The sequence below is a fragment of the Leiobunum rupestre genome, chromosome 2 (genome assembly GCF_980474605.1).
Source record: "Leiobunum rupestre chromosome 2, qqLeiRupe1.1.hap1, whole genome shotgun sequence".
Classification (NCBI taxonomy): Eukaryota; Metazoa; Arthropoda; class Arachnida; order Opiliones; family Sclerosomatidae; genus Leiobunum; species Leiobunum rupestre.
The window spans coordinates 27,006,505-27,029,719 of NC_143385.1; the positions used below are offsets into that span (position 1 = coordinate 27,006,505).

The 23,215-nt window shown below is 48.9% G+C and overlaps 92 non-coding genes across 92 annotated transcripts; all 92 read right to left on the bottom strand.

Moving 5' to 3' along the window:
* Window positions 1-24: 24 nt before the first annotated feature.
* TRNAW-CCA (transfer RNA tryptophan (anticodon CCA)) lies at window positions 25-96 on the bottom strand. Its single transcript has one exon. It is a non-coding gene; the product is annotated as a tRNA-Trp (tRNA).
* A 65-nt stretch (window positions 97-161) lies between these two features.
* On the bottom strand, window positions 162-233 carry TRNAW-CCA (transfer RNA tryptophan (anticodon CCA)). Its single transcript has one exon. It is a non-coding gene; the product is annotated as a tRNA-Trp (tRNA).
* Window positions 234-298: 65 nt separating this feature from the next.
* On the bottom strand, window positions 299-370 carry TRNAW-CCA (transfer RNA tryptophan (anticodon CCA)). The gene has a single exon. It is a non-coding gene; the product is annotated as a tRNA-Trp (tRNA).
* Window positions 371-698: 328 nt separating this feature from the next.
* On the bottom strand, window positions 699-770 carry TRNAW-CCA (transfer RNA tryptophan (anticodon CCA)). The gene has a single exon. It is a non-coding gene; the product is annotated as a tRNA-Trp (tRNA).
* A 750-nt stretch (window positions 771-1,520) lies between these two features.
* On the bottom strand, window positions 1,521-1,592 carry TRNAW-CCA (transfer RNA tryptophan (anticodon CCA)). Its single transcript has one exon. It is a non-coding gene; the product is annotated as a tRNA-Trp (tRNA).
* A 196-nt stretch (window positions 1,593-1,788) lies between these two features.
* TRNAW-CCA (transfer RNA tryptophan (anticodon CCA)) lies at window positions 1,789-1,860 on the bottom strand. Its single transcript has one exon. It is a non-coding gene; the product is annotated as a tRNA-Trp (tRNA).
* Window positions 1,861-2,062: 202 nt separating this feature from the next.
* On the bottom strand, window positions 2,063-2,134 carry TRNAW-CCA (transfer RNA tryptophan (anticodon CCA)). The gene has a single exon. It is a non-coding gene; the product is annotated as a tRNA-Trp (tRNA).
* Window positions 2,135-2,473: 339 nt separating this feature from the next.
* Window positions 2,474-2,545, bottom strand: TRNAW-CCA (transfer RNA tryptophan (anticodon CCA)). Its single transcript has one exon. It is a non-coding gene; the product is annotated as a tRNA-Trp (tRNA).
* Window positions 2,546-2,610: 65 nt separating this feature from the next.
* TRNAW-CCA (transfer RNA tryptophan (anticodon CCA)) lies at window positions 2,611-2,682 on the bottom strand. The gene has a single exon. It is a non-coding gene; the product is annotated as a tRNA-Trp (tRNA).
* A 65-nt stretch (window positions 2,683-2,747) lies between these two features.
* On the bottom strand, window positions 2,748-2,819 carry TRNAW-CCA (transfer RNA tryptophan (anticodon CCA)). The gene has a single exon. It is a non-coding gene; the product is annotated as a tRNA-Trp (tRNA).
* Window positions 2,820-3,958: 1,139 nt separating this feature from the next.
* Window positions 3,959-4,030, bottom strand: TRNAW-CCA (transfer RNA tryptophan (anticodon CCA)). Its single transcript has one exon. It is a non-coding gene; the product is annotated as a tRNA-Trp (tRNA).
* Window positions 4,031-4,095: 65 nt separating this feature from the next.
* On the bottom strand, window positions 4,096-4,167 carry TRNAW-CCA (transfer RNA tryptophan (anticodon CCA)). The gene has a single exon. It is a non-coding gene; the product is annotated as a tRNA-Trp (tRNA).
* Window positions 4,168-4,232: 65 nt separating this feature from the next.
* Window positions 4,233-4,304, bottom strand: TRNAW-CCA (transfer RNA tryptophan (anticodon CCA)). Its single transcript has one exon. It is a non-coding gene; the product is annotated as a tRNA-Trp (tRNA).
* A 1,139-nt stretch (window positions 4,305-5,443) lies between these two features.
* On the bottom strand, window positions 5,444-5,515 carry TRNAW-CCA (transfer RNA tryptophan (anticodon CCA)). The gene has a single exon. It is a non-coding gene; the product is annotated as a tRNA-Trp (tRNA).
* A 333-nt stretch (window positions 5,516-5,848) lies between these two features.
* Window positions 5,849-5,920, bottom strand: TRNAW-CCA (transfer RNA tryptophan (anticodon CCA)). Its single transcript has one exon. It is a non-coding gene; the product is annotated as a tRNA-Trp (tRNA).
* Window positions 5,921-6,122: 202 nt separating this feature from the next.
* On the bottom strand, window positions 6,123-6,194 carry TRNAW-CCA (transfer RNA tryptophan (anticodon CCA)). The gene has a single exon. It is a non-coding gene; the product is annotated as a tRNA-Trp (tRNA).
* Window positions 6,195-6,259: 65 nt separating this feature from the next.
* TRNAW-CCA (transfer RNA tryptophan (anticodon CCA)) lies at window positions 6,260-6,331 on the bottom strand. Its single transcript has one exon. It is a non-coding gene; the product is annotated as a tRNA-Trp (tRNA).
* A 65-nt stretch (window positions 6,332-6,396) lies between these two features.
* Window positions 6,397-6,468, bottom strand: TRNAW-CCA (transfer RNA tryptophan (anticodon CCA)). Its single transcript has one exon. It is a non-coding gene; the product is annotated as a tRNA-Trp (tRNA).
* Window positions 6,469-6,532: 64 nt separating this feature from the next.
* Window positions 6,533-6,604, bottom strand: TRNAW-CCA (transfer RNA tryptophan (anticodon CCA)). Its single transcript has one exon. It is a non-coding gene; the product is annotated as a tRNA-Trp (tRNA).
* A 65-nt stretch (window positions 6,605-6,669) lies between these two features.
* Window positions 6,670-6,741, bottom strand: TRNAW-CCA (transfer RNA tryptophan (anticodon CCA)). The gene has a single exon. It is a non-coding gene; the product is annotated as a tRNA-Trp (tRNA).
* A 333-nt stretch (window positions 6,742-7,074) lies between these two features.
* Window positions 7,075-7,146, bottom strand: TRNAW-CCA (transfer RNA tryptophan (anticodon CCA)). The gene has a single exon. It is a non-coding gene; the product is annotated as a tRNA-Trp (tRNA).
* A 65-nt stretch (window positions 7,147-7,211) lies between these two features.
* On the bottom strand, window positions 7,212-7,283 carry TRNAW-CCA (transfer RNA tryptophan (anticodon CCA)). Its single transcript has one exon. It is a non-coding gene; the product is annotated as a tRNA-Trp (tRNA).
* A 65-nt stretch (window positions 7,284-7,348) lies between these two features.
* Window positions 7,349-7,420, bottom strand: TRNAW-CCA (transfer RNA tryptophan (anticodon CCA)). The gene has a single exon. It is a non-coding gene; the product is annotated as a tRNA-Trp (tRNA).
* A 202-nt stretch (window positions 7,421-7,622) lies between these two features.
* TRNAW-CCA (transfer RNA tryptophan (anticodon CCA)) lies at window positions 7,623-7,694 on the bottom strand. Its single transcript has one exon. It is a non-coding gene; the product is annotated as a tRNA-Trp (tRNA).
* Window positions 7,695-7,759: 65 nt separating this feature from the next.
* Window positions 7,760-7,831, bottom strand: TRNAC-GCA (transfer RNA cysteine (anticodon GCA)). The gene has a single exon. It is a non-coding gene; the product is annotated as a tRNA-Cys (tRNA).
* Window positions 7,832-7,896: 65 nt separating this feature from the next.
* Window positions 7,897-7,968, bottom strand: TRNAC-GCA (transfer RNA cysteine (anticodon GCA)). Its single transcript has one exon. It is a non-coding gene; the product is annotated as a tRNA-Cys (tRNA).
* A 65-nt stretch (window positions 7,969-8,033) lies between these two features.
* Window positions 8,034-8,105, bottom strand: TRNAC-GCA (transfer RNA cysteine (anticodon GCA)). The gene has a single exon. It is a non-coding gene; the product is annotated as a tRNA-Cys (tRNA).
* Window positions 8,106-8,296: 191 nt separating this feature from the next.
* On the bottom strand, window positions 8,297-8,368 carry TRNAC-GCA (transfer RNA cysteine (anticodon GCA)). The gene has a single exon. It is a non-coding gene; the product is annotated as a tRNA-Cys (tRNA).
* A 328-nt stretch (window positions 8,369-8,696) lies between these two features.
* TRNAC-GCA (transfer RNA cysteine (anticodon GCA)) lies at window positions 8,697-8,768 on the bottom strand. The gene has a single exon. It is a non-coding gene; the product is annotated as a tRNA-Cys (tRNA).
* A 191-nt stretch (window positions 8,769-8,959) lies between these two features.
* On the bottom strand, window positions 8,960-9,031 carry TRNAC-GCA (transfer RNA cysteine (anticodon GCA)). The gene has a single exon. It is a non-coding gene; the product is annotated as a tRNA-Cys (tRNA).
* A 333-nt stretch (window positions 9,032-9,364) lies between these two features.
* On the bottom strand, window positions 9,365-9,436 carry TRNAC-GCA (transfer RNA cysteine (anticodon GCA)). Its single transcript has one exon. It is a non-coding gene; the product is annotated as a tRNA-Cys (tRNA).
* Window positions 9,437-9,501: 65 nt separating this feature from the next.
* Window positions 9,502-9,573, bottom strand: TRNAC-GCA (transfer RNA cysteine (anticodon GCA)). Its single transcript has one exon. It is a non-coding gene; the product is annotated as a tRNA-Cys (tRNA).
* Window positions 9,574-9,638: 65 nt separating this feature from the next.
* Window positions 9,639-9,710, bottom strand: TRNAC-GCA (transfer RNA cysteine (anticodon GCA)). Its single transcript has one exon. It is a non-coding gene; the product is annotated as a tRNA-Cys (tRNA).
* Window positions 9,711-9,901: 191 nt separating this feature from the next.
* TRNAC-GCA (transfer RNA cysteine (anticodon GCA)) lies at window positions 9,902-9,973 on the bottom strand. The gene has a single exon. It is a non-coding gene; the product is annotated as a tRNA-Cys (tRNA).
* A 328-nt stretch (window positions 9,974-10,301) lies between these two features.
* On the bottom strand, window positions 10,302-10,373 carry TRNAC-GCA (transfer RNA cysteine (anticodon GCA)). Its single transcript has one exon. It is a non-coding gene; the product is annotated as a tRNA-Cys (tRNA).
* A 191-nt stretch (window positions 10,374-10,564) lies between these two features.
* On the bottom strand, window positions 10,565-10,636 carry TRNAC-GCA (transfer RNA cysteine (anticodon GCA)). Its single transcript has one exon. It is a non-coding gene; the product is annotated as a tRNA-Cys (tRNA).
* Window positions 10,637-10,969: 333 nt separating this feature from the next.
* TRNAW-CCA (transfer RNA tryptophan (anticodon CCA)) lies at window positions 10,970-11,041 on the bottom strand. The gene has a single exon. It is a non-coding gene; the product is annotated as a tRNA-Trp (tRNA).
* Window positions 11,042-11,106: 65 nt separating this feature from the next.
* Window positions 11,107-11,178, bottom strand: TRNAW-CCA (transfer RNA tryptophan (anticodon CCA)). Its single transcript has one exon. It is a non-coding gene; the product is annotated as a tRNA-Trp (tRNA).
* Window positions 11,179-11,243: 65 nt separating this feature from the next.
* On the bottom strand, window positions 11,244-11,315 carry TRNAW-CCA (transfer RNA tryptophan (anticodon CCA)). Its single transcript has one exon. It is a non-coding gene; the product is annotated as a tRNA-Trp (tRNA).
* A 202-nt stretch (window positions 11,316-11,517) lies between these two features.
* On the bottom strand, window positions 11,518-11,589 carry TRNAW-CCA (transfer RNA tryptophan (anticodon CCA)). The gene has a single exon. It is a non-coding gene; the product is annotated as a tRNA-Trp (tRNA).
* A 65-nt stretch (window positions 11,590-11,654) lies between these two features.
* Window positions 11,655-11,726, bottom strand: TRNAC-GCA (transfer RNA cysteine (anticodon GCA)). Its single transcript has one exon. It is a non-coding gene; the product is annotated as a tRNA-Cys (tRNA).
* A 65-nt stretch (window positions 11,727-11,791) lies between these two features.
* Window positions 11,792-11,863, bottom strand: TRNAC-GCA (transfer RNA cysteine (anticodon GCA)). The gene has a single exon. It is a non-coding gene; the product is annotated as a tRNA-Cys (tRNA).
* Window positions 11,864-12,054: 191 nt separating this feature from the next.
* TRNAC-GCA (transfer RNA cysteine (anticodon GCA)) lies at window positions 12,055-12,126 on the bottom strand. The gene has a single exon. It is a non-coding gene; the product is annotated as a tRNA-Cys (tRNA).
* A 333-nt stretch (window positions 12,127-12,459) lies between these two features.
* Window positions 12,460-12,531, bottom strand: TRNAW-CCA (transfer RNA tryptophan (anticodon CCA)). Its single transcript has one exon. It is a non-coding gene; the product is annotated as a tRNA-Trp (tRNA).
* A 65-nt stretch (window positions 12,532-12,596) lies between these two features.
* TRNAW-CCA (transfer RNA tryptophan (anticodon CCA)) lies at window positions 12,597-12,668 on the bottom strand. The gene has a single exon. It is a non-coding gene; the product is annotated as a tRNA-Trp (tRNA).
* A 65-nt stretch (window positions 12,669-12,733) lies between these two features.
* Window positions 12,734-12,805, bottom strand: TRNAW-CCA (transfer RNA tryptophan (anticodon CCA)). The gene has a single exon. It is a non-coding gene; the product is annotated as a tRNA-Trp (tRNA).
* Window positions 12,806-13,007: 202 nt separating this feature from the next.
* Window positions 13,008-13,079, bottom strand: TRNAW-CCA (transfer RNA tryptophan (anticodon CCA)). The gene has a single exon. It is a non-coding gene; the product is annotated as a tRNA-Trp (tRNA).
* Window positions 13,080-13,144: 65 nt separating this feature from the next.
* TRNAC-GCA (transfer RNA cysteine (anticodon GCA)) lies at window positions 13,145-13,216 on the bottom strand. Its single transcript has one exon. It is a non-coding gene; the product is annotated as a tRNA-Cys (tRNA).
* Window positions 13,217-13,281: 65 nt separating this feature from the next.
* On the bottom strand, window positions 13,282-13,353 carry TRNAC-GCA (transfer RNA cysteine (anticodon GCA)). The gene has a single exon. It is a non-coding gene; the product is annotated as a tRNA-Cys (tRNA).
* A 65-nt stretch (window positions 13,354-13,418) lies between these two features.
* TRNAC-GCA (transfer RNA cysteine (anticodon GCA)) lies at window positions 13,419-13,490 on the bottom strand. The gene has a single exon. It is a non-coding gene; the product is annotated as a tRNA-Cys (tRNA).
* Window positions 13,491-13,681: 191 nt separating this feature from the next.
* Window positions 13,682-13,753, bottom strand: TRNAC-GCA (transfer RNA cysteine (anticodon GCA)). Its single transcript has one exon. It is a non-coding gene; the product is annotated as a tRNA-Cys (tRNA).
* Window positions 13,754-14,081: 328 nt separating this feature from the next.
* TRNAC-GCA (transfer RNA cysteine (anticodon GCA)) lies at window positions 14,082-14,153 on the bottom strand. Its single transcript has one exon. It is a non-coding gene; the product is annotated as a tRNA-Cys (tRNA).
* Window positions 14,154-14,344: 191 nt separating this feature from the next.
* Window positions 14,345-14,416, bottom strand: TRNAC-GCA (transfer RNA cysteine (anticodon GCA)). The gene has a single exon. It is a non-coding gene; the product is annotated as a tRNA-Cys (tRNA).
* Window positions 14,417-14,481: 65 nt separating this feature from the next.
* On the bottom strand, window positions 14,482-14,553 carry TRNAW-CCA (transfer RNA tryptophan (anticodon CCA)). Its single transcript has one exon. It is a non-coding gene; the product is annotated as a tRNA-Trp (tRNA).
* Window positions 14,554-14,618: 65 nt separating this feature from the next.
* Window positions 14,619-14,690, bottom strand: TRNAC-GCA (transfer RNA cysteine (anticodon GCA)). The gene has a single exon. It is a non-coding gene; the product is annotated as a tRNA-Cys (tRNA).
* Window positions 14,691-14,755: 65 nt separating this feature from the next.
* Window positions 14,756-14,827, bottom strand: TRNAC-GCA (transfer RNA cysteine (anticodon GCA)). Its single transcript has one exon. It is a non-coding gene; the product is annotated as a tRNA-Cys (tRNA).
* Window positions 14,828-14,892: 65 nt separating this feature from the next.
* TRNAC-GCA (transfer RNA cysteine (anticodon GCA)) lies at window positions 14,893-14,964 on the bottom strand. The gene has a single exon. It is a non-coding gene; the product is annotated as a tRNA-Cys (tRNA).
* A 65-nt stretch (window positions 14,965-15,029) lies between these two features.
* Window positions 15,030-15,101, bottom strand: TRNAW-CCA (transfer RNA tryptophan (anticodon CCA)). Its single transcript has one exon. It is a non-coding gene; the product is annotated as a tRNA-Trp (tRNA).
* Window positions 15,102-15,166: 65 nt separating this feature from the next.
* TRNAW-CCA (transfer RNA tryptophan (anticodon CCA)) lies at window positions 15,167-15,238 on the bottom strand. Its single transcript has one exon. It is a non-coding gene; the product is annotated as a tRNA-Trp (tRNA).
* Window positions 15,239-15,566: 328 nt separating this feature from the next.
* On the bottom strand, window positions 15,567-15,638 carry TRNAW-CCA (transfer RNA tryptophan (anticodon CCA)). Its single transcript has one exon. It is a non-coding gene; the product is annotated as a tRNA-Trp (tRNA).
* Window positions 15,639-15,840: 202 nt separating this feature from the next.
* On the bottom strand, window positions 15,841-15,912 carry TRNAW-CCA (transfer RNA tryptophan (anticodon CCA)). The gene has a single exon. It is a non-coding gene; the product is annotated as a tRNA-Trp (tRNA).
* Window positions 15,913-16,108: 196 nt separating this feature from the next.
* On the bottom strand, window positions 16,109-16,180 carry TRNAW-CCA (transfer RNA tryptophan (anticodon CCA)). Its single transcript has one exon. It is a non-coding gene; the product is annotated as a tRNA-Trp (tRNA).
* Window positions 16,181-16,371: 191 nt separating this feature from the next.
* Window positions 16,372-16,443, bottom strand: TRNAC-GCA (transfer RNA cysteine (anticodon GCA)). Its single transcript has one exon. It is a non-coding gene; the product is annotated as a tRNA-Cys (tRNA).
* Window positions 16,444-16,771: 328 nt separating this feature from the next.
* Window positions 16,772-16,843, bottom strand: TRNAC-GCA (transfer RNA cysteine (anticodon GCA)). Its single transcript has one exon. It is a non-coding gene; the product is annotated as a tRNA-Cys (tRNA).
* A 191-nt stretch (window positions 16,844-17,034) lies between these two features.
* TRNAC-GCA (transfer RNA cysteine (anticodon GCA)) lies at window positions 17,035-17,106 on the bottom strand. Its single transcript has one exon. It is a non-coding gene; the product is annotated as a tRNA-Cys (tRNA).
* Window positions 17,107-17,171: 65 nt separating this feature from the next.
* TRNAW-CCA (transfer RNA tryptophan (anticodon CCA)) lies at window positions 17,172-17,243 on the bottom strand. Its single transcript has one exon. It is a non-coding gene; the product is annotated as a tRNA-Trp (tRNA).
* Window positions 17,244-17,308: 65 nt separating this feature from the next.
* TRNAC-GCA (transfer RNA cysteine (anticodon GCA)) lies at window positions 17,309-17,380 on the bottom strand. The gene has a single exon. It is a non-coding gene; the product is annotated as a tRNA-Cys (tRNA).
* A 328-nt stretch (window positions 17,381-17,708) lies between these two features.
* TRNAC-GCA (transfer RNA cysteine (anticodon GCA)) lies at window positions 17,709-17,780 on the bottom strand. Its single transcript has one exon. It is a non-coding gene; the product is annotated as a tRNA-Cys (tRNA).
* Window positions 17,781-17,971: 191 nt separating this feature from the next.
* On the bottom strand, window positions 17,972-18,043 carry TRNAC-GCA (transfer RNA cysteine (anticodon GCA)). Its single transcript has one exon. It is a non-coding gene; the product is annotated as a tRNA-Cys (tRNA).
* Window positions 18,044-18,108: 65 nt separating this feature from the next.
* On the bottom strand, window positions 18,109-18,180 carry TRNAW-CCA (transfer RNA tryptophan (anticodon CCA)). The gene has a single exon. It is a non-coding gene; the product is annotated as a tRNA-Trp (tRNA).
* Window positions 18,181-18,245: 65 nt separating this feature from the next.
* TRNAC-GCA (transfer RNA cysteine (anticodon GCA)) lies at window positions 18,246-18,317 on the bottom strand. The gene has a single exon. It is a non-coding gene; the product is annotated as a tRNA-Cys (tRNA).
* Window positions 18,318-18,382: 65 nt separating this feature from the next.
* Window positions 18,383-18,454, bottom strand: TRNAC-GCA (transfer RNA cysteine (anticodon GCA)). The gene has a single exon. It is a non-coding gene; the product is annotated as a tRNA-Cys (tRNA).
* A 65-nt stretch (window positions 18,455-18,519) lies between these two features.
* TRNAC-GCA (transfer RNA cysteine (anticodon GCA)) lies at window positions 18,520-18,591 on the bottom strand. Its single transcript has one exon. It is a non-coding gene; the product is annotated as a tRNA-Cys (tRNA).
* A 65-nt stretch (window positions 18,592-18,656) lies between these two features.
* TRNAW-CCA (transfer RNA tryptophan (anticodon CCA)) lies at window positions 18,657-18,728 on the bottom strand. Its single transcript has one exon. It is a non-coding gene; the product is annotated as a tRNA-Trp (tRNA).
* Window positions 18,729-18,793: 65 nt separating this feature from the next.
* TRNAW-CCA (transfer RNA tryptophan (anticodon CCA)) lies at window positions 18,794-18,865 on the bottom strand. The gene has a single exon. It is a non-coding gene; the product is annotated as a tRNA-Trp (tRNA).
* A 328-nt stretch (window positions 18,866-19,193) lies between these two features.
* TRNAW-CCA (transfer RNA tryptophan (anticodon CCA)) lies at window positions 19,194-19,265 on the bottom strand. Its single transcript has one exon. It is a non-coding gene; the product is annotated as a tRNA-Trp (tRNA).
* A 202-nt stretch (window positions 19,266-19,467) lies between these two features.
* TRNAW-CCA (transfer RNA tryptophan (anticodon CCA)) lies at window positions 19,468-19,539 on the bottom strand. The gene has a single exon. It is a non-coding gene; the product is annotated as a tRNA-Trp (tRNA).
* Window positions 19,540-19,735: 196 nt separating this feature from the next.
* On the bottom strand, window positions 19,736-19,807 carry TRNAW-CCA (transfer RNA tryptophan (anticodon CCA)). Its single transcript has one exon. It is a non-coding gene; the product is annotated as a tRNA-Trp (tRNA).
* A 191-nt stretch (window positions 19,808-19,998) lies between these two features.
* On the bottom strand, window positions 19,999-20,070 carry TRNAC-GCA (transfer RNA cysteine (anticodon GCA)). The gene has a single exon. It is a non-coding gene; the product is annotated as a tRNA-Cys (tRNA).
* Window positions 20,071-20,398: 328 nt separating this feature from the next.
* On the bottom strand, window positions 20,399-20,470 carry TRNAC-GCA (transfer RNA cysteine (anticodon GCA)). Its single transcript has one exon. It is a non-coding gene; the product is annotated as a tRNA-Cys (tRNA).
* Window positions 20,471-20,661: 191 nt separating this feature from the next.
* On the bottom strand, window positions 20,662-20,733 carry TRNAC-GCA (transfer RNA cysteine (anticodon GCA)). Its single transcript has one exon. It is a non-coding gene; the product is annotated as a tRNA-Cys (tRNA).
* Window positions 20,734-20,798: 65 nt separating this feature from the next.
* Window positions 20,799-20,870, bottom strand: TRNAW-CCA (transfer RNA tryptophan (anticodon CCA)). The gene has a single exon. It is a non-coding gene; the product is annotated as a tRNA-Trp (tRNA).
* A 65-nt stretch (window positions 20,871-20,935) lies between these two features.
* TRNAC-GCA (transfer RNA cysteine (anticodon GCA)) lies at window positions 20,936-21,007 on the bottom strand. Its single transcript has one exon. It is a non-coding gene; the product is annotated as a tRNA-Cys (tRNA).
* Window positions 21,008-21,335: 328 nt separating this feature from the next.
* On the bottom strand, window positions 21,336-21,407 carry TRNAC-GCA (transfer RNA cysteine (anticodon GCA)). The gene has a single exon. It is a non-coding gene; the product is annotated as a tRNA-Cys (tRNA).
* Window positions 21,408-21,598: 191 nt separating this feature from the next.
* Window positions 21,599-21,670, bottom strand: TRNAC-GCA (transfer RNA cysteine (anticodon GCA)). The gene has a single exon. It is a non-coding gene; the product is annotated as a tRNA-Cys (tRNA).
* Window positions 21,671-21,735: 65 nt separating this feature from the next.
* On the bottom strand, window positions 21,736-21,807 carry TRNAW-CCA (transfer RNA tryptophan (anticodon CCA)). The gene has a single exon. It is a non-coding gene; the product is annotated as a tRNA-Trp (tRNA).
* Window positions 21,808-21,872: 65 nt separating this feature from the next.
* On the bottom strand, window positions 21,873-21,944 carry TRNAC-GCA (transfer RNA cysteine (anticodon GCA)). The gene has a single exon. It is a non-coding gene; the product is annotated as a tRNA-Cys (tRNA).
* Window positions 21,945-22,009: 65 nt separating this feature from the next.
* TRNAC-GCA (transfer RNA cysteine (anticodon GCA)) lies at window positions 22,010-22,081 on the bottom strand. The gene has a single exon. It is a non-coding gene; the product is annotated as a tRNA-Cys (tRNA).
* A 65-nt stretch (window positions 22,082-22,146) lies between these two features.
* TRNAC-GCA (transfer RNA cysteine (anticodon GCA)) lies at window positions 22,147-22,218 on the bottom strand. Its single transcript has one exon. It is a non-coding gene; the product is annotated as a tRNA-Cys (tRNA).
* A 65-nt stretch (window positions 22,219-22,283) lies between these two features.
* TRNAW-CCA (transfer RNA tryptophan (anticodon CCA)) lies at window positions 22,284-22,355 on the bottom strand. The gene has a single exon. It is a non-coding gene; the product is annotated as a tRNA-Trp (tRNA).
* Window positions 22,356-22,420: 65 nt separating this feature from the next.
* Window positions 22,421-22,492, bottom strand: TRNAW-CCA (transfer RNA tryptophan (anticodon CCA)). Its single transcript has one exon. It is a non-coding gene; the product is annotated as a tRNA-Trp (tRNA).
* Window positions 22,493-22,820: 328 nt separating this feature from the next.
* On the bottom strand, window positions 22,821-22,892 carry TRNAW-CCA (transfer RNA tryptophan (anticodon CCA)). Its single transcript has one exon. It is a non-coding gene; the product is annotated as a tRNA-Trp (tRNA).
* Between the last annotated feature and the right edge of the window lie 323 nt (window positions 22,893-23,215).

A 23,215-nucleotide genomic window follows, 5' to 3' on the forward strand; every position in this document is an offset into this window, starting at 1 on the left:
GAATTACTGGAAGTAAAAACCAAATGACCCGGACGTGATTCGAACACGCAGCCTTCTGATCTGGAGTCAGACGCGCTACCGTTGCGCCACCGAGCCACGTTACATAAGTTCTGGTCAGGTTCGACATAATATATTGTGAATTACTGGAAGTAAAAACCAAATGACCCGGACGTGATTCGAACACGCAGCCTTCTGATCTGGAGTCAGACGCGCTACCGTTGCGCCACCGAGCCACGTTACATTAGTTCTGGTCAGGTTCGACATAATATATTGTGAATTACTGGAAGTAAAAACCAAATGACCCGGACGTGATTTGAACACGCAGCCTTCTGATCTGGAGTCAGACGCGCTACCGTTGCGCCACCGAGCCACGTTACATAAGCTCTGGTCAGGTTCGACATAATATATTGTGAATTACTGGAAGTAAAAACCAAATGACCCGGACGTGATTCGAACACGCAGCCTTCTGATCTGGAGTCAGACGCGCTACCGAGCCACGTTACATGAGCTCTGGTCAGGTTCGACATAATACATTGTGAATTACTGGAAGTAAAAACCAAATGACCCGGACGTGATTCGAACACCCAGCCTTCTGATCTGGAGTCAGACGCGCTACCGTTGCGCCACCGAGCCACGTTACATAAGCTCTGGTCAGGTTCGACATAATATATTGTGAATTACTGGAAGTAAAAACCAAATGACCCGGACGTGATTCGAACACGCAGCCTTCTGATCTGGAGTCAGACGCGCTACCGTTGCGCCACCGAGCCACGTTACATTAGCTCTGGTCTGGTTCGACATAATATATTGTGAATTACTGGAAGTAAAAACCAAACGACCCGGACGTTACTCGAACACGCAGCCTTCTGATCTGAAGTCAGACGCGCTACCGTCGCGCCACCGAGCCACGTTACATGAGCTCCGGTCAGGTTCGACATAATATATTGTGAATTACTGGAAGTAAAACCCAAATGACCCGGACGTTATTCGAACACGCAGCCTTCTGATCTGGAATGAGACGCACTACCGTTGCGCCACCGAGCCACGTTACATGAGGTCTGGTCAGGTTCGACATAATACATTGTGAATTACTTTAAGTAAAAACCAAATGACCCGGACGTGATTCGAACACGCAGCCTTCTGATCTGGAGTCAGACGCGCTACCGTTGCGCCACCGAGCAACGTTACGTAAGCTCTGGTCCGGTTCGACATAATACATTGTGAATTACTTTAAGTAAAAACCAAATGACCCGGACGTTATTCGAACACGCAGCCTTCTGATCTGAAGTCAGACGCGCTACCGTCGCGCCACCGAGCCACGTTACATGAGCTCTGGTCAGGTTCGACATAATATATTGTGAATTACTGGAAGTAAAAACCAAATGACCCGGAAGTTATTCGAACACGCAGCCTTCTGATCTGGAGTCAGACGCACTACCGTTGCGCCACCGAGCCACGTTACATGAGGTCTGGTCAGGTTCGACATAATACATTGTGAATTACTGGAAGTAAAAACCAAATGTCCCGGACGTGATTCGAACACGCAGCCTTCTGATCTGGAGTCAGACGCGCTACCGTTGCGCCACCGAGCCACGTTACACAAGCTCTGGTCACGTTCGACATAATATATTGTGAATTACTGGAAGTACAAACCAAATGACCCGGACGTGATTCGAACACGCAGCCTTCTACCTGGAATCAGCTACCGTTGCGCCACCGAGCCACGTTACATAAGCTCTGGTCAGGTTCGACATAATATAATGTGAATTACTGGAAATAAAAACCAAATGACCCGGACGTGATTTGAACACGCAGCTTTCTGAGCTGGAGTCAGACGCGCTACCGTTGCGCCACCGAGCCACGTTACATTAGCTCTGGTCAGGTTCGACATAATATATTGTGAATTACTGGAAGTAAAAACCAAATGACCCGGACGTGATTCGTACACGCAGCCTTCTGATCTGGAGTCAGACGCGCTACCGTTGCGCCACCGAGCCACGTTACATTAGCTCTGGTCAGGTTCGACATAATACATTGTGAATTACTGGAAGTAAAAACCAAATGACCCGGACGTGATTCGAACACGCAGCCTTCTGATCTGGAGTCAGACGCGCTACCGTTGCGCCACCGAGCCACGTTACCTACGCTCTGGTCAGGTTCGACATAATATATTATTAATTACTGGAAGTAAAATCCAAGTGACCCGGACGTGATTCGAACACCCAGCTTTCTGATCTGGAGTCAGACGCGCTACCGTTGCGCCACCGAGCCACGTTACATGAGGTCTGGTCAGGTTCGACATAATATATTGTGAATTACTGGAAGTAAAAACCAAATGACCCGGACGTGATTCGAACACGCCGCCTTCTGATCTGGAGTCAGACGCACTTCCGTTGCGCCACCGAGCCACGTTACATAAGCTCTGGTCAGGTTCGACATAATATATTGTGAATTACTGGAAGTAAAAACCAAATGACCCGGACGTGATTCGAACACGCAGCCTTCTGATCTGGAGTCAGACGCGCTACCGTTGCGCCACCGAGCCACGTTACATAAGTTCTGGTCAGGTTCGACATAATATATTGTGAATTACTGGAAGTAAAAACCAAATGACCCGGACGTGATTCGAACACGCAGCCTTCTGATCTGGAGTCAGACGCGCTACCGTTGCGCCACCGAGCCACGTTACATTAGTTCTGGTCAGGTTCGACATAATAAATTGTGAATTACTGGAAGTAAAAACCAAATGACCCGGACGTGATTTGAACACGCAGCCTTCTGATCTGGAGTCAGACGCGCTACCGTTGCGCCACCGAGCCACGTTACATAAGCTCTGGTCAGGTTCGACATAATATATTGTGAATTACTGGAAGTAAAAACCAAATGACCCGGACGTGATTCGAACACGCAGCCTTCTGATCTGGAGTCAGACGCGCTACCGAGCCACGTTACATGAGCTCTGGTCAGGTTCGACATAATACATTGTGAATTACTGGAAGTAAAAACCAAATGACCCGGACGTGATTCGAACACCCAGCCTTCTGATCTGGAGTCAGACGCGCTACCGTTGCGCCACCGAGCCACGTTACATAAGCTCTGGTCAGGTTCGACATAATATATTGTGAATTACTGGAAGTAAAAACCAAATGACCCGGACGTGATTCGAACACGCAGCCTTCTGATCTGGAGTCAGACGCGCTACCGAGCCACGTTACATGAGGTCTGGTCAGGTTCGACATAATACATTGTGAATTACTGGAAGTAAAAACCAAATGACCCGGACGTGATTCGTACACGCAGCCTTCTGATCTGGAGTCAGACGCGCTACCGTTGCGCCACCGAGCCACGTTACATTAGCTCTGGTCTGGTTCGACATAATATATTGTGAATTACTGGAAGTAAAAACCAAACGACCCGGACGTTACTCGAACACGCAGCCTTCTGATCTGAAGTCAGACGCGCTACCGTCGCGCCACCGAGCCACGTTACATGAGCTCCGTTCAGGTTCGACATAATATATTGTGAATTACTGGAAGTAAAACCCAAATGACCCGGACGTTATTCGAACACGCAGCCTTCTGATCTGGAATGAGACGCACTACCGTTGCGCCACCGAGCCACGTTACATGAGGTCTGGTCCGGTTCGACATAATACATTGTGAATTACTTTAAGTAAAAACCAAATGACCCGGACGTTATTCGAACACGCAGCCTTCTGATCTGAAGTCAGACGCGCTACCGTCGCGCCACCGAGCCACGTTACATGAGGTCTGGTCAGGTTCGACATAATATATTGTGAATTACTGGAAGTAAAAACCAAATGACCCGGACGTGATTCGAACACGCCGCCTTCTGATCTGGAGTCAGACGCACTTCCGTTGCGCCACCGAGCCACGTTACATAAGCTCTGGTCAGGTTCGACATAATATATTGTGAATTACTGGAAGTAAAAACCAAATGACCCGGACGTGATTCGAACACGCAGCCTTCTGATCTGGAGTCAGACGCGCTACCGTTGCGCCACCGAGCCACGTTACATAAGTTCTGGTCAGGTTCGACATAATATATTGTGAATTACTGGAAGTAAAAACCAAATGACCCGGACGTGATTCGAACACGCAGCCTTCTGATCTGGAGTCAGACGCGCTACCGTTGCGCCACCGAGCCACGTTACATTAGTTCTGGTCAGGTTCGACATAATAAATTGTGAATTACTGGAAGTAAAAACCAAATGACCCGGACGTGATTTGAACACGCAGCCTTCTGATCTGGAGTCAGACGCGCTACCGTTGCGCCACCGAGCCACGTTACATAAGCTCTGGTCAGGTTCGACATAATATATTGTGAATTACTGGAAGTAAAAACCAAATGACCCGGACGTGATTCGAACACGCAGCCTTCTGATCTGGAGTCAGACGCGCTACCGAGCCACGTTACATGAGCTCTGGTCAGGTTCGACATAATACATTGTGAATTACTGGAAGTAAAAACCAAATGACCCGGACGTGATTCGAACACCCAGCCTTCTGATCTGGAGTCAGACGCGCTACCGTTGCGCCACCGAGCCACGTTACATAAGCTCTGGTCAGGTTCGACATAATATATTGTGAATTACTGGAAGTAAAAACCAAATGACCCGGACGTGATTCGAACACGCAGCCTTCTGATCTGGAGTCAGACGCGCTACCGAGCCACGTTACATGAGGTCTGGTCAGGTTCGACATAATACATAGTGAATTACTGGAAGTAAAAACCAAATGACCCGGACGTGATTCGTACACGCAGCCTTCTGATCTGGAGTCAGACGCGCTACCGTTGCGCCACCGAGCCACGTTACATTAGCTCTGGTCTGGTTCGACATAATATATTGTGAATTACTGGAAGTAAAAACCAAACGACCCGGACGTTACTCGAACACGCAGCCTTCTGATCTGAAGTCAGACGCGCTACCGTCGCGCCACCGAGCCACGTTACATGAGCTCCGTTCAGGTTCGACATAATATATTGTGAATTACTGGAAGTAAAACCCAAATGACCCGGACGTTATTCGAACACGCAGCCTTCTGATCTGGAATGAGACGCACTACCGTTGCGCCACCGAGCCACGTTACATGAGGTCTGGTCCGGTTCGACATAATACATTGTGAATTACTTTAAGTAAAAACCAAATGACCCGGACGTTATTCGAACACGCAGCCTTCTGATCTGAAGTCAGACGCGCTACCGTCGCGCCACCGAGCCACGTTACATGAGCTCTGGTCAGGTTCGACATAATATATTGTGAATTACTGGAAGTAAAAACCAAATGACCCGGAAGTTATTCGAACACGCAGCCTTCTGATCTGGATTCAGACGCACTACCGTTGCGCCACCGAGCCACGTTACATGAGGTCTGGTCAGGTTCGACATAATACATTGTGAATTACTGGAAGTAAAAACCAAATGTCCCGGACGTGATTCGAACACGCAGCCTTCTGATCTGGAGTCAGACGCGCTACCGTTGCGCCACCGAGCCACGTTACACAAGCTCTGGTCACGTTCGACATAATATATTGTGAATTACTGGAAGTACAAACCAAATGACCCGGACGTGATTCGAACAGGCAGCCTTCTGATCTGGAGTCAGACGCGCTACCGTTGCGCCACCGAGCCACGTTACATTAGCTCTGGTCAGGTTCGACATAATACATTGTGAATTACTGGAAGTAAAAACCAAATGACCCGGACGTGATTCGAACACGCAGCCTTCTATCTCGAATCAGCTACCGTTGCGCCACCGAGCCACGTTACATAAGCTCTGGTCAGGTTCGACATAATATAATGTGAATTACTGGAAATAAAAACCAAATGACCCGGACGTGATTCGAACACGCAGCTTTCTGAGCTGGAGTCAGACGCGCTACCGTTGCGCCACCGAGCCACGTTACATTAGCTCTGGTCAGGTTCGACATAATATATTGTGAATTACTGGAAGTAAAAACCAAATGACCCGGACGTGATTCGTACACGCAGCCTTCTGATCTGGAGTCAGACGCGCTACCGTTGCGCCACCGAGCCACGTTACATTAGCTCTGGTCAGGTTCGACATAATACATTGTGAATTACTGGAAGTAAAAACCAAATGACCCGGACGTGATTCGAACACGCAGCCTTCTGATCTGGAGTCAGACGCGCTACCGTTGCGCCACCGAGCCACGTTACATACGCTCTGGTCAGGTTCGACATAATATATTGTTAATTACTGGAAGTAAAATCCAAATGACCCGAACGTGATTCGAACACGCAGCCTTCTGATCTGGAGTCAGACGCGCTACCGTTGCGCCACCGAGCCACGTTACATACGTTTTGGTCAGGTTCGACATAATATATTGTGAATTACAGGAAGTACAAACCAAATGACCCGGACGTGATTCGAACACGCAGCCTTCTGATCTGGAGTCAGACGCGCTACCGTTGCGCCACCGAGCCACGTTACATTAGCTCTGGTCAGGTTCGACATAATCATTGTGAATTACTGGAAGTAAGAACCAAATGACCCGGACGTGATTCGAACACGCAGCCTTCTGATCTGGAGTCAGACGCGCTACCGTTGCGCCACCGAGCCACGTTACACAAGCTCTGGTCACGTTCGACATAATATATTGTGAATTACTGGAAGTACAAACCAAATGACCCGGACGTGATTCGAACACGCAGCCTTCTGATCTGGAGTCAGACGCGCTACCGTTGCGCCACCGAGCCACGTTACATTAGCTCTGGTCAGGTTCGACATAATACATTGTGAATTACTGGAAGTAAAAACCAAATGACCCGGACGTGATTCGAAAACGCAGCCTTCTATCTGGAATCAGCTACCGTTGCGCCACCGAGCCACGTTACATAAGCTCTGGTCAGGTTCGACATAATATATTGTGAATTACTGGAAGTAAAAACCAAATGACCCGGACGTGATTCGTACACGCAGCCTTCTGATCTGGAGTCAGACGCGCTACCGTTGCGCCACCGAGCCACGTTACATTAGCTCTGGTCAGGTTCGACATAATACATTGTGAATTACTGGAAGTAAAAACCAAATGACCCGGACGTGATTCGAACACGCAGCCTTCTGATCTGGAGTCAGACGCGCTACCGTTGCGCCACCGAGCCACGTTACATACGTTTTGGTCAGGTTCGACATAATATATTGTGAATTACAGGAAGTACAAACCAAATGACCCGGACGTGATTCGAACACGCAGCCTTCTGATCTGGAGTCAGACGCGCTACCGTTGCGCCACCGAGCCACGTTACATAAGCTCTGGTCAGGTTCGACATAATATATTGTTAATTACTGGAAGTAAAATCCAAGTGACCCGGACGTGATTCGAACACGCAGCCTTCTGATCTGGAGTCAGACGCGCTACCGTTGCGCCACCGAGCCACGTTACATACGTTTTGGTCAGGTTCGACATAATATATTGTGAATTACAGGAAGTACAAACCAAATTACCCTGACGTGATTCGAACACGCAGCCTTCTGATCTGCAGTCAGACGCGCTACCGTCGCGCCACCGAGCCACGTTACATTAGCTCTGGTCAGGTTCGACATAATACATTGTGAATTACTGGAAGTAAAAACCAAATGACCCGGACGTGATTCGAACACGCAGCCTTCTGATCTGGAGTCAGACGCGCTACCGTTGCGCCACCGAGCCACGTTACATACGTTTTGGTCAGGTTCGACATAATACATTGTGAATTACAGGAAGTACAAACCAAATGACCCGGACGTGATTCGAACACGCAGCCTTCTGATCTGCAGTCAGACGCGCTACCGTCGCGCCACCGAGCCACGTTACATGAGCTCTGGTCAGGTTCGACATAATACATTGTGAATTACTTTAAGTAAAAACCAAATGACCCGGACGTGATTCGAACACGCAGCCTTCTGATCTGCAGTCAGACGCGCTACCGTCGCGCCACCGAGCCACGTTACATAAGCTCTGGTGAGGTTCGACATAATACATTGTGAATTACTGGAAGTAAAAACCAAATGACCCGGACGTGATTCGAACACGCAGCCTTCTGATCTGCAGTCAGACGCGCTACCGTCGCGCCACCGAGCCACGTTACATAAGCTCTGGTGAGGTTCGACATAATACATTGTGAATTACTGGAAGTAAAAACCAAATGACCCGGACGTGATTCGAACACGCAGCCTTCTGATCTGGAGTCAGACGCGCTACCGAGCCACGTTACATGAGCTCTGGTCAGGTTCGACATAATACATTGTGAAATACAGGAAGTAAAAACCAAATGACCCGGACGTGATTCGAACACGCAGACTTCTGATCTGCAGTCAGACGCGCTACCGTCGCGCCACCGAGCCACGTAACATAAGCTCTGGTCAGGTTCGACATAATACATTGTGAATTACTGGAAGTAAAAACCAAATGACCCGGACGTGATTCGAACACGCAGCCTTCTGATCTGGAGTCAGACGCGCCACCGAGCCACGTTACATAAGCTCTGGTCAGGTTCGACATAATATATTGTGAATTACAGGAAGTACAAACCAAATGACCCGGACGTGATTCAAACACCCAGCCTTCTGATCTGGAGTCAGACGCGCTACCGTTGCGCCACCGAGCCACGTTACATAAGCTCTGGTGAGGTTCGACATAATATATTGTGAATTACTGGAAGTAAAAACCAAATGACCCGGACGTGATTCGTACACGCCGCCTTCTGATCTGCAGTCAGACGCGCTACCGTCGCGCCACCGAGCCACGTTACATAAGCTCTGGTGAGGTTCGACATAATACATTGTGAATTACTGGAAGTAAAAACCAAATGACCTGGACGTGATTCGAACACGCAGCCTTCTGATCTGGAGTCAGACGCGCTACCGAGCCACGTTACATGAGCTCTGGTCAGGTTCGACATAATACATTGTGAAATACAGGAAGTAAAAACCAAATGACCCGGACGTGATTCGAACACGCAGACTTCTGATCTGCAGTCAGACGCGCTACCGTTGCGCCACCGAGCCACGTTACATTAGCTCTGGTCAGGTTCGACATAATACATTGTGAATTACTGGAAGTAAAAACCAAATGACCCGGACGTGATTCGAACACGCAGCCTTCTATCTGGAATCAGCTACCGTTTCGCCACCGAGCCACGTTACATAAGCTCTGGTCAGGTTCGACATAATATATTGTGAATTACTGGAAGTAAAAACCAAATGACCCGGACGTGATTCGTACACGCAGCCTTCTGATCTGGAGTCAGACGCGCTACCGTTGCGCCACCGAGCCACGTTACATACGTTTTGGTCAGGTTCGACATAATACATTGTGAATTACAGGAAGTACAAACCAAATGACCCGGACGTGATTCGAACACGCAGCCTTCTGATCTGCAGTCAGACGCGCTACCGTCGCGCCACCGAGCCACGTTACATGAGCTCTGGTCAGGTTCGACATAATACATTGTGAATTACTTTAAGTAAAAACCAAATGACCCGGACGTGATTCGAACACGCAGCCTTCTGATCTGCAGTCAGACGCGCTACCGTCGCGCCACCGAGCCACGTTACATAAGCTCTGGTGAGGTTCGACATAATACATTGTGAATTACTGGAAGTAAAAACCAAATGACCCGGACGTGATTCGAACACGCAGCCTTCTGATCTGCAGTCAGACGCGCTACCGTCGCGCCACCGAGCCACGTTACATAAGCTCTGGTGAGGTTCGACATAATACATTGTGAATTACTGGAAGTAAAAACCAAATGACCCGGACGTGATTCGAACACGCAGCCTTCTGATCTGGAGTCAGACGCGCTACCGAGCCACGTTACATGAGCTCTGGTCAGGTTCGACATAATACATTGTGAAATACAGGAAGTAAAAACCAAATGACCCGGACGTGATTCGAACACGCAGACTTCTGATCTGCAGTCAGACGCGCTACCGTCGCGCCACCGAGCCACGTAACATAAGCTCTGGTCAGGTTCGACATAATACATTGTGAATTACTGGAAGTAAAAACCAAATGACCCGGACGTGATTCGAACACGCAGCCTTCTGATCTGGAGTCAGACGCGCCACCGAGCCACGTTACATAAGCTCTGGTCAGGTTCGACATAATATATTGTGAATTACAGGAAGTACAAACCAAATGACCCGGACGTGATTCAAACACCCAGCCTTCTGATCTGGAGTCAGACGCGCTACCGTTGCGCCACCGAGCCACGTTACATAAGCTCTGGTGAGGTTCGACATAATATATTGTGAATTACTGGAAGTAAAAACCAAATGACCCGGACGTGATTCGTACACGCCGCCTTCTGATCTGCAGTCAGACGCGCTACCGTCGCGCCACCGAGCCACGTTACATAAGCTCTGGTGAGGTTCGACATAATACATTGTGAATTACTGGAAGTAAAAACCAAATGACCTGGACGTGATTCGAACACGCAGCCTTCTGATCTGGAGTCAGACGCGCTACCGAGCCACGTTACATGAGCTCTGGTCAGGTTCGACATAATACATTGTGAAATACAGGAAGTAAAAACCAAATGACCCGGACGTGATTCGAACACGCAGACTTCTGATCTGCAGTCAGACGCGCTACCGTTGCGCCACCGAGCCACGTTACGTTAGCTCTGGTCAGGTTCGACATAATACATTGTGAATTACTGGAAGTAAAAACCAAATGACCCGGACGTGATTCGAACACGCAGCCTTCTATCTGGAATCAGCTACCGTTTCGCCACCGAGCCACGTTACATAAGCTCTGGTCAGGTTCGACATAATATATTGTGAATTACTGGAAGTAAAAACCAAATGACCCGGACGTGATTCGTACACGCAGCCTTCTGATCTGGAGTCAGACGCGCTACCGTTGCGCCACCGAGCCACGTTACATACGTTTTGGTCAGGTTCGACATAATATATTGTGAATTACAGGAAGTACAAACCAAATGACCCGGACGTGATTCGAACACGCAGCCTTCTGATCTGGAGTCAGACGCGCTACCGTTGCGCCACCGAGCCACGTTACATAAGCTCTGGTCAGGTTCGACATAATATATTGTGAATTACAGGAAGTACAAACCAAATGACCCGGACGTGATTCGAACACGCAGCCTTCTGATCTGGAGTCAGACGCGCTACCGTTGCGCCACCGAGCCACGTTACATAAGCTCTGGTCAGGTTCGACATAATATATTGTTAATTACTGGAAGTAAAATCCAAGTGACCCGGACGTGATTCGAACACGCAGCCTTCTGATCTGGAGTCAGACGCGCTACCGTTGCGCCACCGAGCCACGTTACATACGTTTTGGTCAGGTTCGACATAATATATTGTGAATTACAGGAAGTACAAACCAAATTACCCTGACGTGATTCGAACACGCAGCCTTCTGATCTGCAGTCAGACGCGCTACCGTCGCGCCACCGAGCCACGTTACATTAGCTCTGGTCAGGTTCGACATAATACATTGTGAATTACTGGAAGTAAAAACCAAATGACCCGGACGTGATTCGAACACGCAGCCTTCTGATCTGGAGTCAGACGCGCTACCGTTGCGCCACCGAGCCACGTTACATACGTTTTGGTCAGGTTCGACATAATACATTGTGAATTACAGGAAGTACAAACCAAATGACCCGGACGTGATTCGAACACGCAGCCTTCTGATCTGCAGTCAGACGCGCTACCGTCGCGCCACCGAGCCACGTTACATGAGCTCTGGTCAGGTTCGACATAATACATTGTGAATTACTTTAAGTAAAAACCAAATGACCCGGACGTGATTCGAACACGCAGCCTTCTGATCTGCAGTCAGACGCGCTACCGTCGCGCCACCGAGCCACGTTACATAAGCTCTGGTGAGGTTCGACATAATACATTGTGAATTACTGGAAGTAAAAACCAAATGACCTGGACGTGATTCGAACACGCAGCCTTCTGATCTGGAGTCAGACGCGCTACCGAGCCACGTTACATGAGCTCTGGTCAGGTTCGACATAATACATTGTGAAATACAGGAAGTAAAAACCAAATGACCCGGACGTGATTCGAACACGCAGACTTCTGATCTGCAGTCAGACGCGCTACCGTTGCGCCACCGAGCCACGTTACATTAGCTCTGGTCAGGTTCGACATAATACATTGTGAATTACTGGAAGTAAAAACCAAATGACCCGGACGTGATTCGAACACGCAGCCTTCTATCTGGAATCAGCTACCGTTGCGCCACCGAGCCACGTTACATAAGCTCTGGTCAGGTTCGACATAATATATTGTGAATTACTGGAAGTAAAAACCAAATGACCCGGACGTGATTCGTACACGCAGCCTTCTGATCTGGAGTCAGACGCGCTACCGTTGCGCCACCGAGCCACGTTACATTAGCTCTGGTCAGGTTCGACATAATACATTGTGAATTACTGGAAGTAAAAACCAAATGACCCGGACGTGATTCGAACACGCAGCCTTCTGATCTGGAGTCAGACGCGCTACCGTTGCGCCACCGAGCCACGTTACATACGTTTTGGTCAGGTTCGACATAATATATTGTGAATTACAGGAAGTACAAACCAAATGACCCGGACGTGATTCGAACACGCAGCCTTCTGATCTGGAGTCAGACGCGCTACCGTTGCGCCACCGAGCCACGTTACATAAGCTCTGGTCAGGTTCGACATAATATATTGTTAATTACTGGAAGTAAAATCCAAGTGACCCGGACGTGATTCGAACACGCAGCCTTCTGATCTGGAGTCAGACGCGCTACCGTTGCGCCACCGAGCCACGTTACATACGTTTTGGTCAGGTTCGACATAATATATTGTGAATTACAGGAAGTACAAACCAAATTACCCTGACGTGATTCGAACACGCAGCCTTCTGATCTGCAGTCAGACGCGCTACCGTCGCGCCACCGAGCCACGTTACATTAGCTCTGGTCAGGTTCGACATAATACATTGTGAATTACTGGAAGTAAAAACCAAATGACCCGGACGTGATTCGAACACGCAGCCTTCTGATCTGGAGTCAGACGCGCTACCGTTGCGCCACCGAGCCACGTTACATACGTTTTGGTCAGGTTCGACATAATACATTGTGAATTACAGGAAGTACAAACCAAATGACCCGGACGTGATTCGAACACGCAGCCTTCTGATCTGCAGTCAGACGCGCTACCGTCGCGCCACCGAGCCACGTTACATGAGCTCTGGTCAGGTTCGACATAATACATTGTGAATTACTTTAAGTAAAAACCAAATGACCCGGACGTGATTCGAACACGCAGCCTTCTGATCTGCAGTCAGACGCGCTACCGTCGCGCCACCGAGCCACGTTACATAAGCTCTGGTGAGGTTCGACATAATACATTGTGAATTACTGGAAGTAAAAACCAAATGACCCGGACGTGATTCGAACACGCAGCCTTCTGATCTGCAGTCAGACGCGCTACCGTCGCGCCACCGAGCCACGTTACATAAGCTCTGGTGAGGTTCGACATAATACATTGTGAATTACTGGAAGTAAAAACCAAATGACCCAGACGTGATTCGAACACGCAGCCTTCTGATCTGGAGTCAGACGCGCTACCGAGCCACGTTACATGAGCTCTGGTCAGGTTCGACATAATACATTGTGAAATACAGGAAGTAAAAACCAAATGACCCGGACGTGATTCGAACACGCAGACTTCTGATCTGCAGTCAGACGCGCTACCGTCGCGCCACCGAGCCACGTAACATAAGCTCTGGTCAGGTTCGACATAATACATTGTGAATTACTGGAAGTAAAAACCAAATGACCCGGACGTGATTCGAACACGCAGCCTTCTGATCTGGAGTCAGACGCGCCACCGAGCCACGTTACATAAGCTCTGGTCAGGTTCGACATAATATATTGTGAATTACAGGAAGTACAAACCAAATGACCCGGACGTGATTCAAACACCCAGCCTTCTGATCTGGAGTCAGACGCGCTACCGTTGCGCCACCGAGCCACGTTACATAAGCTCTGGTGAGGTTCGACATAATATATTGTGAATTACTGGAAGTAAAAACCAAATGACCCGGACGTGATTCGTACACGCAGCCTTCTGATCTGCAGTCAGACGCGCTACCGTCGCGCCACCGAGCCACGTTACATAAGCTCTGGTGAGGTTCGACATAATACATTGTGAATTACTGGAAGTAAAAACCAAATGACCTGGACGTGATTCGAACACGCAGCCTTCTGATCTGGAGTCAGACGCGCTACCGAGCCACGTTACATGAGCTCTGGTCAGGTTCGACATAATACATTGTGAAATACAGGAAGTAAAAACCAAATGACCCGGACGTGATTCGAACACGCAGACTTCTGATCTGCAGTCAGACGCGCTACCGTTGCGCCACCGAGCCACGTTACATTAGCTCTGGTCAGGTTCGACATAATACATTGTGAATTACTGGAAGTAAAAACCAAATGACCCGGACGTGATTCGAACACGCAGCCTTCTGATCTGGAGTCAGACGCGCTACCGTTGCGCCACCGAGCCACGTTACATACGCTCTGGTCAGGTTCGACATAATATATTGTTAATTACTGGAAGTAAAATCCAAGTGACCCGGACGTGATTCGAACACGCAGCCTTCTGATCTGCAGTCAGACGCGCTACCGTCGCGCCACCGAGCCACGTTACATGAGCTCTGGTCAGGTTCGACATAATACATTGTGAATTACTTTAAGTAAAAACCAAATGACCCGGACGTGATTCGAACACGCAGCCTTCTGATCTGCAGTCAGACGCGCTACCGTCGCGCCACCGAGCCACGTTACATAAGCTCTGGTGAGGTTCGACATAATACATTGTGAATTACTGGAAGTAAAAACCAAATGACCCGGACGTGATTCGAACACGCAGCCTTCTGATCTGCAGTCAGACGCGCTACCGTCGCGCCACCGAGCCACGTTACATAAGCTCTGGTGAGGTTCGACATAATACATTGTGAATTACTGGAAGTAAAAACCAAATGACCCGGACGTGATTCGAACACGCAGCCTTCTGATCTGGAGTCAGACGCGCTACCGTTGCGCCACCGAGCCACGTTACATTAGCTCTGGTCAGGTTCGACATAATATATTGTGAATTACTGGAAGTAAAAACCAAATGATCCGGACGTGATTCGAACACGCAGCCTTCTGATCTGGAGTCAGACGCGCTACCGTTGCGCCACCGAGCCACGTTACATTAGCTCTGGTCAGGTTCGACATAATATATTGTGAATTACTGGAAGTAAAAACCAAATGACCCGGACGTGGTTCGAACACGCAGCCTTCTTATCTGGAGTCAGACGCGCTACCGAGCCACGTTACATGAGCTCTGGTCAGGTTCGACATAATACATTGTGAATTACTGGAAGTAAAAACCAAATGACTCGGACGTGATTCGAACACCCAGCCTTCTGATCTAGAGTCAGACGCGCTACCGTTGCGCCACCGAGCCACGTTACATAAGCACTGGTGAGGTTCGACATAATATATTGTGAATTACTGGAAGTAAAAACCAAATGACCCGGACGTGGTTCGAACACGCAGCCTTCTGATCTGGAGTCAGACGCGCTATCGTTGCGCCACCGAGCCACATTACATTAGCTCTGGTCAGGTTCGACATAATACATTGTGAATTACTGGAAGTAAAAACCAAATGATCCGGACGTCATTCGAACACGCAGCCTTCTGATCTGGAGTCAGACGCGCTACCGTTGCGCCACCGAGCCACGTTACACAAGCTCTGGTCACGTTCGACATAATATATTGTGAATTACTGGAAGTACAAACCAAATGACCCGGACGTGATTCGAACACGCAGCCTTCTGATCTGGAGTCAGACGCGCTACCGTTGCGCCACCGAGCCACGTTACATTAGCTCTGGTCAGGTTCGACATAATACATTGTGAATTACTGGAAGTAAAAACCAAATGACCCGGACGTGATTCGAACACGCAGCCTTCTATCTGGAATCAGCTACCGTTGCGCCACCGAGCCACGTTACATAACCTCTGGTCAGGTTCGACATAATATAATGTGAATTACTGGAAATAAAAACCAAATGACCCGGACGTGATTCGAACACGCAGCTTTCTGAGCTGGAGTCAGACGCGCTACCGTTGCGCCACCGAGCCACGTTACATTAGCTCTGGTCAGGTTCGACATAATATATTGTGAATTACTGGAAGTAAAAACCAAATGACCCGGACGTGATTCGTACACGCAGCCTTCTGATCTGGAGTCAGACGCGCTACCGAGCCACGTTACATGAGCTCTGGTCAGTTTCGACATAATACATTGTGAAATACAGGAAGTAAAAACCAAATGACCCGGACGTGATTCGAACACGCAGACTTCTGATCTGCAGTCAGACGCGCTACCGTCGCGCCACCGAGCCACGTAACATAAGCTCTGGTCAGGTTCGACATAATACATTGTGAATTACTGGAAGTAAAAACCAAATGACCCGGACGTGATTCGAACACGCAGCCTTCTGATCTGGAGTCAGACGCGCCACCGAGCCACGTTACATAAGCTCTGGTCAGGTTCGACATAATATATTGTGAATTACAGGAAGTACAAACCAAATGACCCGGACGTGATTCAAACACCCAGCCTTCTGATCTGGAGTCAGACGCCCTACCGTTGCGCCACCGAGCCACGTTACATAAGCTCTGGTGAGGTTCGACATAATATATTGTGAATTACTGGAAGTAAAAACCAAATGACCCGGACGTGATTCGTACACGCAGCCTTCTGATCTGCAGTCAGACGCGCTACCGTCGCGCCACCGAGCCACGTTACATAAGCTCTGGTGAGGTTCGACATAATACATTGTGAATTACTGGAAGTAAAAACCAAATGACCTGGACGTGATTCGAACACGCAGCCTTCTGATCTGGAGTCAGACGCGCTACCGAGCCACGTTACATGAGCTCTGGTCAGGTTCGACATAATACATTGTGAAATACAGGAAGTAAAAACCAAATGACCCGGACGTGATTCGAACACGCAGACTTCTGATCTGCAGTCAGACGCGCTACCGTTGCGCCACCGAGCCACGTTACATTAGCTCTGGTCAGGTTCGACATAATACATTGTGAATTACTGGAAGTAAAAACCAAATGACCCGGACGTGATTCGAACACGCAGCCTTCTGATCTGGAGTCAGACGCGCTACCGTTGCGCCACCGAGCCACGTTACATACGCTCTGGTCAGGTTCGACATAATATATTGTTAATTACTGGAAGTAAAATCCAAGTGACCTGGACGTGATTCGAACACGCAGCCTTCTGATCTGCAGTCAGACGCGCTACCGTCGCGCCACCGAGCCACGTTACATGAGCTCTGGTCAGGTTCGACATAATACATTGTGAATTACTGGAAGTAAAAACCAAATGACCCGGACGTGATTCGAACACGCAGCCTTCTGATCTGGAGTCAGACGCGCCACCGAGCCACGTTACATAAGCTCTGGTCAGGTTCGACATAATATATTGTGAATTACAGGAAGTACAAACCAAATGACCCGGACGTGATTCAAACACCCAGCCTTCTGATCTGGAGTCAGACGCCCTACCGTTGCGCCACCGAGCCACGTTACATAAGCTCTGGTGAGGTTCGACATAATATATTGTGAATTACTGGAAGTAAAAACCAAATGACCCGGACGTGATTCGTACACGCAGCCTTCTGATCTGCAGTCAGACGCGCTACCGTCGCGCCACCGAGCCACGTTACATAAGCTCTGGTGAGGTTCGACATAATACATTGTGAATTACTGGAAGTAAAAACCAAATGACCTGGACGTGATTCGAACACGCAGCCTTCTGATCTGGAGTCAGACGCGCTACCGAGCCACGTTACATGAGCTCTGGTCAGGTTCGACATAATACATTGTGAAATACAGGAAGTAAAAACCAAATGACCCGGACGTGATTCGAACACGCAGACTTCTGATCTGCAGTCAGACGCGCTACCGTTGCGCCACCGAGCCACGTTACATTAGCTCTGGTCAGGTTCGACATAATACATTGTGAATTACTGGAAGTAAAAACCAAATGACCCGGACGTGATTCGAACACGCAGCCTTCTGATCTGGAGTCAGACGCGCTACCGTTGCGCCACCGAGCCACGTTACATACGCTCTGGTCAGGTTCGACATAATATATTGTTAATTACTGGAAGTAAAATCCAAGTGACCTGGACGTGATTCGAACACGCAGCCTTCTGATCTGCAGTCAGACGCGCTACCGTCGCGCCACCGAGCCACGTTACATGAGCTCTGGTCAGGTTCGACATAATACATTGTGAATTACTTTAAGTAAAAACCAAATGACCCGGACGTGATTCGAACATGCAGCCTTCTGATCTGCAGTCAGACGCGCTACCGTCGCGCCACCGAGCCACGTTACATAAGCTCTGGTGAGGTTCGACATAATACATTGTGAATTACTGGAAGTAAAAACCAAATGACCCGGACGTGATTCGAACACGCAGCCTTCTGATCTGCAGTCAGACGCGCTACCGTCGCGCCACCGAGCCACGTTACATAAGCTCTGGTGAGGTTCGACATAATACATTGTGAATTACTGGAAGTAAAAACCAAATGACCCGGACGTGATTCGAACACGCAGCCTTCTGATCTGGAGTCAGACGCGCTACCGTTGCGCCACCGAGCCACGTTACATTAGCTCTGGTCAGGTTCGACATAATATATTGTGAATTACTGGAAGTAAAAACCAAATGATCCGGACGTGATTCGAACACGCAGCCTTCTGATCTGGAGTCAGACGCGCTACCGTTGCGCCACCGACCCACGTTACATTAGCTCTGGTCAGGTTCGACATAATATATTGTGAATTACTGGAAGTAAAAACCAAATGACCCGGACGTGGTTCGAACACGCAGCCTTCTTATCTGGAGTCAGACGCGCTACCGAGCCACGTTACATGAGCTCTGGTCAGGTTCGACATAATACATTGTGAATTACTGGAAGTAAAAACCAAATGACTCGGACGTGATTCGAACACCCAGCCTTCTGATCTAGAGTCAGACGCGCTACCGTTGCGCCACCGAGCCACGTTACATAAGCACTGGTGAGGTTCGACATAATATATTGTGAATTACTGGAAGTAAAAACCAAATGACCCGGACGTGGTTCGAACACGCAGCCTTCTGATCTGGAGTCAGACGCGCTATCGTTGCGCCACCGAGCCACGTTACATTAGCTCTGGTCAGGTTCGACATAATACATTGTGAATTACTGGAAGTAAAAACCAAATGATCCGGACGTCATTCGAACACGCAGCCTTCTGATCTGGAGTCAGACGCGCTACCGTTGCGCCACCGAGCCACGTTACACAAGCTCTTGTCACGTTCGACATAACACATTGTGAATTACTGGAAGTAAAAACCAAATGACCCGGACGTGATTCGAACACGCAGCCTTCTGATCTGGAGTCAGACGCGCTACCGTTGCGCCACCGAGCCACGTTACATTAGCTCTGGTCAGGTTCGACATAATACATTGTGAATTACTGGAAGTAAAAACCAAATGACCCGGACGTGATTCGAACACGCAGCCTTCTATCTGGAATCAGCTACCGTTGCGCCACCGAGCCACGTTACATAACCTCTGGTCAGGTTCGACATAATATAATGTGAATTACTGGAAATAAAAACCAAATGACCCGGACGTGATTCGAACACGCAGCTTTCTGAGCTGGAGTCAGACGCGCTACCGTTGCGCCACCGAGCCACGTTACATTAGCTCTGGTCAGGTTCGACATAATATATTGTGAATTACTGGAAGTAAAAACCAAATGACCCGGACGTGATTCGTACACGCAGCCTTCTGATCTGGAGTCAGACGCGCTACCGAGCCACGTTACATGAGCTCTGGTCAGTTTCGACATAATACATTGTGAAATACAGGAAGTAAAAACCAAATGACCCGGACGTGATTCGAACACGCAGACTTCTGATCTGCAGTCAGACGCGCTACCGTCGCGCCACCGAGCCACGTAACATAAGCTCTGGTCAGGTTCGACATAATACATTGTGAATTACTGGAAGTAAAAACCAAATGACCCGGACGTGATTCGAACACGCAGCCTTCTGATCTGGAGTCAGACGCGCCACCGAGCCACGTTACATAAGCTCTGGTCAGGTTCGACATAATATATTGTGAATTACAGGAAGTACAAACCAAATGACCCGGACGTGATTCAAACACCCAGCCTTCTGATCTGGAGTCAGACGCCCTACCGTTGCGCCACCGAGCCACGTTACATAAGCTCTGGTGAGGTTCGACATAATATATTGTGAATTACTGGAAGTAAAAACCAAATGACCCGGACGTGATTCGTACACGCAGCCTTCTGATCTGCAGTCAGACGCGCTACCGTCGCGCCACCGAGCCACGTTACATAAGCTCTGGTGAGGTTCGACATAATACATTGTGAATTACTGGAAGTAAAAACCAAATGACCTGGACGTGATTCGAACACGCAGCCTTCTGATCTGGAGTCAGACGCGCTACCGAGCCACGTTACATGAGCTCTGGTCAGGTTCAACATAATACATTGTGAAATACAGGAAGTAAAAACCAAATGACCCGGACGTGATTCGAACACGCAGACTTCTGATCTGCAGTCAGACGCGCTACCGTTGCGCCACCGAGCCACGTTACATTAGCTCTGGTCAGGTTCGACATAATACATTGTGAATTACTGGAAGTAAAAACCAAATGACCCGGACGTGATTCGAACACGCAGCCTTCTGATCTGGAGTCAGACGCGCTACCGTTGCGCCACCGAGCCACGTTACATACGCTCTGGTCAGGTTCGACATAATATATTGTTAATTACTGGAAGTAAAATCCAAGTGACCTGGACGTGATTCGAACACGCAGCCTTCTGATCTGCAGTCAGACGCGCTACCGTCGCGCCACCGAGCCACGTTACATGAGCTCTGGTCAGGTTCGACATAATACATTGTGAATTACTGGAAGTAAAAACCAAATGACCCGGACGTGATTCGAACACGCAGCCTTCTGATCTGGAGTCAGACGCGCCACCGAGCCACGTTACATAAGCTCTGGTCAGGTTCGACATAATATATTGTGAATTACAGGAAGTACAAACCAAATGACCCGGACGTGATTCAAACACCCAGCCTTCTGATCTGGAGTCAGACGCCCTACCGTTGCGCCACCGAGCCACGTTACATAAGCTCTGGTGAGGTTCGACATAATATATTGTGAATTACTGGAAGTAAAAACCAAATGACCCGGACGTGATTCGTACACGCAGCCTTCTGATCTGCAGTCAGACGCGCTACCGTCGCGCCACCGAGCCACGTTACATAAGCTCTGGTGAGGTTCGACATAATACATTGTGAATTACTGGAAGTAAAAACCAAATGACCTGGACGTGATTCGAACACGCAGCCTTCTGATCTGGAGTCAGACGCGCTACCGAGCCACGTTACACGAGCTCTGGTCAGGTTCGACATAATACATTGTGAAATACAGGAAGTAAAAACCAAATGACCCGGACGTGATTCGAACACGCAGACTTCTGATCTGCAGTCAGACGCGCTACCGTTGCGCCACCGAGCCACGTTACATTAGCTCTGGTCAGGTTCGACATAATACATTGTGAATTACTGGAAGTAAAAACCAAATGACCCGGACGTGATTCGAACACGCAGCCTTCTGATCTGGAGTCAGACGCGCTACCGTTGCGCCACCGAGCCACGTTACATACGCTCTGGTCAGGTTCGACATAATATATTGTTAATTACTGGAAGTAAAATCCAAGTGACCTGGACGTGATTCGAACACGCAGCCTTCTGATCTGCAGTCAGACGCGCTACCGTCGCGCCACCGAGCCACGTTACATGAGCTCTGGTCAGGTTCGACATAATACATTGTGAATTACTTTAAGTAAAAACCAAATGACCCGGACGTGATTCGAACATGCAGCCTTCTGATCTGCAGTCAGACGCGCTACCGTCGCGCCACCGAGCCACGTTACATAAGCTCTGGTGAGGTTCGACATAATACATTGTGAATTACTGGAAGTAAAAACCAAATGACCCGGACGTGATTCGAACACGCAGCCTTCTGATCTGCAGTCAGACGCGCTACCGTCGCGCCACCGAGCCACGTTACATAAGCTCTGGTGAGGTTCGACATAATACATTGTGAATTACTGGAAGTAAAAACCAAATGACCCGGACGTGATTCGAACACGCAGCCTTCTGATCTGGAGTCAGACGCGCTACCGTTGCGCCACCGAGCCACGTTACATTAGCTCTGGTCAGGTTCGACATAATATATTGTGAATTACTGGAAGTAAAAACCAAATGATCCGGACGTGATTCGAACACGCAGCCTTCTGATCTGGAGTCAGACGCGCTACCGTTGCGCCACCGAGCCACGTTACATTAGCTCTGGTCAGGTTCGACATAATATATTGTGAATTACTGGAAGTAAAAACCAAATGACCCGGACGTGGTTCGAACACGCAGCCTTCTTATCTGGAGTCAGACGCGCTACCGAGCCACGTTACATGAGCTCTGGTCAGGTTCGACATAATACATTGTGAATTACTGGAAGTAAAAACCAAATGACTCGGACGTGATTCGAACACCCAGCCTTCTGATCTAGAGTCAGACGCGCTACCGTTGCGCCACCGAGCCACGTTACATAAGCACTGGTGAGGTTCGACATAATATATTGTGAATTACTGGAAGTAAAAACCAAATGACCCGGACGTGGTTCGAACACGCAGCCTTCTGATCTGGAGTCAGACGCGCTATCGTTGCGCCACCGAGCCACGTTACATTAGCTCTGGTCAGGTTCGACATAATACATTGTGAATTACTGGAAGTAAAAACCAAATGATCCGGACGTCATTCGAACACGCAGCCTTCTGATCTGGAGTCAGACGCGCTACCGTTGCGCCACCGAGCCACGTTACACAAGCTCTTGTCACGTTCGACATAACACATTGTGAATTACTGGAAGTAAAAACCAAATGACCCGGACGTGATTCGAACACGCAGCCTTCTATCTGGAATCAGCTACCGTTGCGCCACCGAGCCACGTTACATAACCTCTGGTCAGGTTCGACATAATATAATGTGAATTACTGGAAAT